The sequence below is a fragment of the Callionymus lyra genome, unplaced genomic scaffold, assembly GCF_982586985.1.
Source record: "Callionymus lyra unplaced genomic scaffold, fCalLyr1.hap1.1 HAP1_SCAFFOLD_30, whole genome shotgun sequence".
Classification (NCBI taxonomy): domain Eukaryota; kingdom Metazoa; phylum Chordata; class Actinopteri; order Syngnathiformes; family Callionymidae; genus Callionymus; species Callionymus lyra.
In genome coordinates this window covers 171,809-178,416 of record NW_028258547.1, presented here as the reverse complement: position 1 = coordinate 178,416, position 6,608 = coordinate 171,809, and positions in this window count along the sequence as shown.

Below are 6,608 nucleotides of genomic sequence, written 5' to 3'. Positions count from 1 at the left end.
CACGCACGCACGCACACATAAAACAAACGCGGATTTTATAGGTTTGTTTGTGATCTGTAGTTATGCGTTTGTGTGCATGTCATTGGTGTGTGTGCGCATGTGTCAGTGTGTGTCTGCGTGTGCGTGCGTGTGTGTGTTTTATGTGTGCATGTCACCGTGTGTGTGCGTGTGTCAGTGCATGTCTGTGTGTGCATGCGTGTGTGTGTTTTATGTGTGCATGTCACCGTGTGTGTGCGTGTGTCAGTGCATGTCTGTGTGTGCATGCGTGTGTTTTGTGTGCGTCCGCGTTTGTTTTATGTGTGCGTGCGTGCGTGTGTTTTATGTGTGCATGTCACATGAAACAAATGCGCGCACGCACACATAAAACAAATGCGCGCATGCACACATAAAACAAATGCGCGCATGCACACATAAAACAAATGCGCGCGCGCGCACACAAAACACACGGATGCACACACAGACATGCACTGACACACGCACACACACACGGTGACATGCACACATAGAACAAACGCGGACGCACACAAAACAATGTGCGTCAATGCTTGCGCGTGTCAACACACAACACACGCACGCACACATTAAACAAATGCGCACACCCACATTAAACAAACGCGCACGCACACATAAAACACACGCATGCATACACAGACATGCACTGACAAACGCACACACACACGGTGACATGCAAACATAAAACACACGCACGCACGCACACATAATGCGTGTGTTTTGTGTGCGTCCGCGTTTGTTTTATGTGTGCGTGCGTGCGTGTGTTTTATGTGTGCATGTCACATGAAACAAATGCGCGCACGCACACATAAAACAAATGCGCGCATGCACACATAAAACAAATGCGCGCATGCACACATAAAGCAAATGCGCGCATGCACACATAAAACAAATGCGCGCACGTCACATAAAACAAATGCGCGCACGCACACATAAAACAAATGCGCGCACGCACATATTAAAGAAATGCGCACGCGCACACAAAACAAATGCGCAAGAGCACACAAAACAAATGCGCGCGCACAGATAAAACAAATGCACACGCACACAACACACGCACGCACACATTAAACAAATGCGCACACCCACATAAAACAAACGCGCACGCACACATAAAACACACGCATGCATACACAGACATGCACTGACAAACGCACACACACACGGTGACATGCAAACATAAAACACACGCACGCACGCACACATAAAACAAACGCGGATTTTATAGGTTTGTTTGTGATCTGTAGTTATGCGTTTGTGTGCATGTCATTGGTGTGTGTGCGCATGTGTCAGTGTGTGTCTGCGTGTGCGTGCGTGTGTGTGTTTCATGTGTGCATGTCACCGTGTGTGTGCGTGTGTCAGTGCATGTCTGTGTGTGCATGCGTGTGTGTGTTTTATGTGTGCATGTCACCGTGTGTGTGCGTGTGTCAGTGCATGTCTGTGTGTGCATGCGTGTGTTTTGTGTGCGTCCGCGTTTGTTTTATGTGTGCGTGCGTGCGTGTGTTTTATGTGTGCATGTCACATGAAACAAATGCGCGCACGCACACATAAAACAAATGCGCGCATGCACACATAGAACAAATGCGCGCATGCACACATAAAACAAATGCGCGCGCGCGCACACAAAACACACGGATGCACACACAGACATGCACTGACACACGCACACACACACGGTGACATGCACACATAAAACAAACGCGGACGCACACAAAACAAACGCGCACGCACACATAAAACACACGCATGCATACATAGACATGCACTGACAAACGCACACACACACGGTGACATGCAAACATAAAACACACGCACGCACGAACACATAAAACAAACGCGGATTTTTTTTAGAATAGAATAGAATAGAAAAGCTTTATTCATCCCCAGAGGGGAAACACACTTTCACAACAGCGCAGATTAAAAAATATATATATAGGTTTGTTTGTGATGTGTAGTTATGCGTTTGTGTGCATGTCACTGGTGTGTGTGCGCATGTGTCAGTGTGTGTCTGCGTGTGCGTGCGTGTGTGTGTTTTATGTGTGCATGTCACCGTGTGTGTGTGCGTGTGTCAGTGCATGTCTGTGTGTGCATGCGTGTGTTTAATGTGTGCGTGCGCGTTTGTTTTGTGTGCGTCCGCGTTTGTTTTATGTGTGCGTGCGTGCGTGTGTTTATGTGTGCATGTCACCGTGTGTGTGGGCGTGTGTCAGTGCATGTCTGTGTGTGCATGCGTGTGTTTTAGGTGTGCGTGCGCGTTTCTTTGATGTGTGCGTCCGCGTTTGTTTTATGTGTGCGTGCGTGCGTGTGTTTTATGTGTGCATGTCACCGTGTGTGTGTGCGTTTGTCAGTGCATGTCCGTGTACGCATGCGTGTGTTTTATGTGTGCGTGCGCGTTTGTTTTATGTGGGTGTGCGCATTTGTTTAATGTGTGCGTTCGTGCACAGTAAATTTCCAAGTGTCAAAAAGGAAGTGTTAATGTATTTTAACTATTTCATAGACTGGTTTAACTCTTCCAGATGTAACACAACAACAACAGGTGTAAAACGTGGCTCCTCCCCCTGCAGTGCTGTTGTCAATATCCAGAGTTAAAACCCAGGTGTTATTTATTCAGTGTAAAAAGTGAATGAACACTGTCAAGGGTCAATTTAACAATATTCAGTGTTAATATCTTAATATGCTCCGCCCATTTCAAATGATCCAGAAGTTTCTAGAGTAATTGGACCTCATGGACCACCGCCATGTTTCCATTGGTAAAGACTGTGGTAAGTCTCTCCATCTGCTGACTTATATTTAAATGAATTAAACGATTTATACAATTGTATTCACCGTGACTGTACTACCATTCGCTTTTTAGACTTCTAATGTAGATGAATTGCTATGTGGTTCACCAACATTAAGTTACATTCTATTACTTGTAATGCGGTACAGTTAACCTGCGCAGTGAACACCACGTGTAGACACTTGTAACCAATACCACTATGGATTATTGTGTATATTCGGTTTATGGTGCTCGCTCAAAACAACAGATGTATATGCTGTCTGTACATGCGCGCGCCAGTAAGTACGGTAGTTCATTCCCGCGCCACTCCCCCTCTGTCAGGCTTTAGTTTTTAGTAATGTAACCCAGCCGTTTATTTGTCGTTTTATGTTTCAATTATTTTCACTGGAAGTATATAATTAAACCCAGTTGTTATTTTCGTGTTTTATGTTTTATTACTTTTCAATGCATGTATCGCATCAAGACACTGTCGCTTTAAGACGGCCATTGTTTTTTACCTGCGTTCCACGGATGAGACGCGTGGTGTTCAGATGCTTCAGCGGCTCAGAGACTGAGACACGTGTAAGTAAGTAAGTAAGTAAGTAATATTTATTTATATAGCGCTTTTCGAGACCAGGGTCACAAAGCGCTTTAACAATCAAAAACAATACTCAAAACAGTACATACTTCAAAGATCAAGACAACACCGAGAACAACAAGTTCGAGAAATTCAAGGAAAAGCCTGAACAAATAGAAACGTCTTAAGATGTTTCTTAAAGGAGTCAGTAGACTCCATCAAGCGCAAAGAGAGAGGAAGATTGTTCCAAAGCTTAGGAGCAACAGCCTGAAAAGATTTCTCTCCTCTGGTCCTGAGCCGTGTGCGTGGAACCATCAGTAGATTCTGATCCACAGACCTCAGAGACCGAGCTGGGGTGTAAGGCTGGATCAGATCAGTGATGTAAGGAGGAGCCTGACCATGAATAGCTCTGAAAGTAAGAACCAGAATTTTAAAGTTGATCCTGAAAGAAACTGGAAGCCAGTGAAGAGTTTTAAGGATCGGAGTACAGTGTTGAACAAGAGACATGTCTTTATCAAATACAACACCCAGGTTTCTCAGGCTCAGTTTGACAGACTGACCTAAGTCACCCAAGTACTGACTCAACCATGGAATCTTATCATCAGGAGCAATCACCAGAGTTTCAGTTTTGTCCACATTAAGCTGTAAAGTGTGCCAACGCTCCTGCAATTTTACTGAATACACTCGCTTATCACTCCTAGGTGAGCCTAAACAATACGTTTATATTATTGTTTATATTGCTGTGTGTAAATGAATGTTGTGTCGAAGCAGCTATTTAAGTTTTTGTGTGAAACTTGAAGCATTGTTTTATAACTTTATTCAAGTGTATATTTTCGATAGTATTTTATATTGTACTGTTTCACTTTGTTTTGAAAGTAAGTTGCACTTTATATTTTGTTATCGTTTGGTGTTCAGATGCTTCAGCGGCTCAGAGTTCACCGCATCTGTTATTTAACACGCCGATTAAACGTTCGTGCTGTTGTATGGTTAACAAGCGTTGAATGTGTTGAAGGTGCCGTAGCTAAGAATCTTGAATATTAATAAAATAAATCGCCTACCATGACCCACCAATATAGCAAACTTTTTATTGGAATATAAATATATTTTCGTCCTTCAAAATAACAAACAAAATACGTGTGTGAGTTACATTATAATTAAAAAAGCTAAGTTTTAGCGAACTAGCTCTCGTGTTAACGCACCACAGAAAGTTACATTACACGCAATGAAACATTATTTCTGAGTCTTAAAGCAATAATGATATCTTACCTCAATAGACGAGTGACGCGCACCTGATTCCGTCAAGTTATGCACAAACGTGAGGATAAAATGCGATCGATCTTTGTCAACAAGTGTGACGTCATCATCCGGAAGTTGCGTATGCGGCAATTTGAAAACTTTTTAGCTGACGCTAAATTTAAACTAAACTTAACTCGGTCTTTATACAAGCACGCATCTACTATTGTATTCATGGCGCTTTTAAACAAACAAGCACAATATCTCATTGTATTCCTGTGGTGTGACGTCACCGCTGCAGGATCAGTTGATTAGCATGTGTGACGTCACCCCTGCAGACTCGCGATTAATGTTGACAAACGTCACGTAGACGCTCATAATCGCAGCTAAATAAAAAGAAAACATATGTCCATAAACGCAATCTCAATGAAAGCTTCTATTTTCATAGAAAAGCGCACCGGATTATAAAGAGGATCAAGCGAAATAGCACAGACTTTATTTTACTCATTCATAAAACAATGTCAACATTATGGAGTTGAAACACCTAAAAATATACAATATAGTCACTTTTACAGGACCTTTTAAGCATGTTTTAATCCGCGAGAGCTTCTTGACTTCCGCGATGCGTAAACAATCCAAGCTCCAAAAAATTAAAATTAAGCATTTTTACCGATTTATATTCACTCTGTACCTCCTTAAAGTGGTTTGAGGTCGTTAAGCACAATCAGGATTAGAATCACACTGTTGACATTAAACATTTCAAATGAGCTTCATAGTTGTAGAATTACGGTAGCCAAATGAAACAGCGACACGTCACGTTACCAAGGCAACGAAGAGATGGGCGACGCGTCAAATGTAACCCGGGTCGTTTGAATCCGACGTCGGGGGGTGCTCTGTATAATACTGGGTGACCCGTGCGTGTCAATGCGTGCGCGCGTGTCAATGTGCGTCAATACGTGTGTGTCAATGTGCGTCAATGTGCGTCAATACGTGTGTGTGTTAATGTGCGTCAATGCGTGCGGGTGTGTCAATGCGTATAGACGTGTGTTTATATGTGTGTACATATATGTGTGTATGTGTATAGACGTGTGTGTGTATATATGTGTGTGTATGTGTATAGACGTGTGTGTGTGTATATATGTGTGTGTATAGACGTGTGTGTATATATATGTGTGTATGTGTATAGACGTGTGTGTATATGTGTGTATGTGTATAGACGTGTGTGTGTGTGTGTGTGTGTGTATATATATATACACGTGTGTGTGTTTATATATGTGTGTATGTGTATAGACGTGTGTGTGTATATATATGTGTGTTTATGTGTGTATGTGTATAGACGTGTGTGTGTGTATATGTGTGTATGTGTATAGACGTGTGTGTATATATATGTGTGTATATGTGTGTATGTGTATAGACGTGTGTGTATATATATGTGTGTATGTGTATAGACGTGTGTGTGTATATATATGTGTGTATATGTGTGTATGTGTATAGACGTGTGTGTGTGTATATGTGTGTATGTGTATAGACGTGTGTGTATATATATGTGTGTATATGTGTGTATGTGTATAGACGTGTGTGTATATATATGTGTGTATGTGTATAGACGTGTGTGTGTGTATATGTATATGTGTGTATGTGTATAGACGTGTGTGTGTGTATATACTGTATATATATTGTAACGATCCTGTTTGTTCTGTTCATTAATGTTGCGGGCACTTTAAGAAGGTGAGTCTGTGCGCATGCGCAGTTGTTGTTAGAGAGATTTCGCGTTCAACTAGTGGTGTGAAGAACGAGCGGCGTTGGTTGTGGCCGAAACAATAACCTCTCTGTGAGTACAGCGAACAAAGAAACAATATCTGTGCAAGACAACCGTCTGGTCATGTGTGGAGGACCAAACGTTACATTGGTGTCAGAAGCGACTTTTTCGGACCTGCTCCTGAGGCGAAGCTAACGGTTATTAGCAACGAACTTTGCTAACGAACGTCCCCGGTATGTACGGGAAAGTGAAGAGCGAAAGTGAGGAGATGG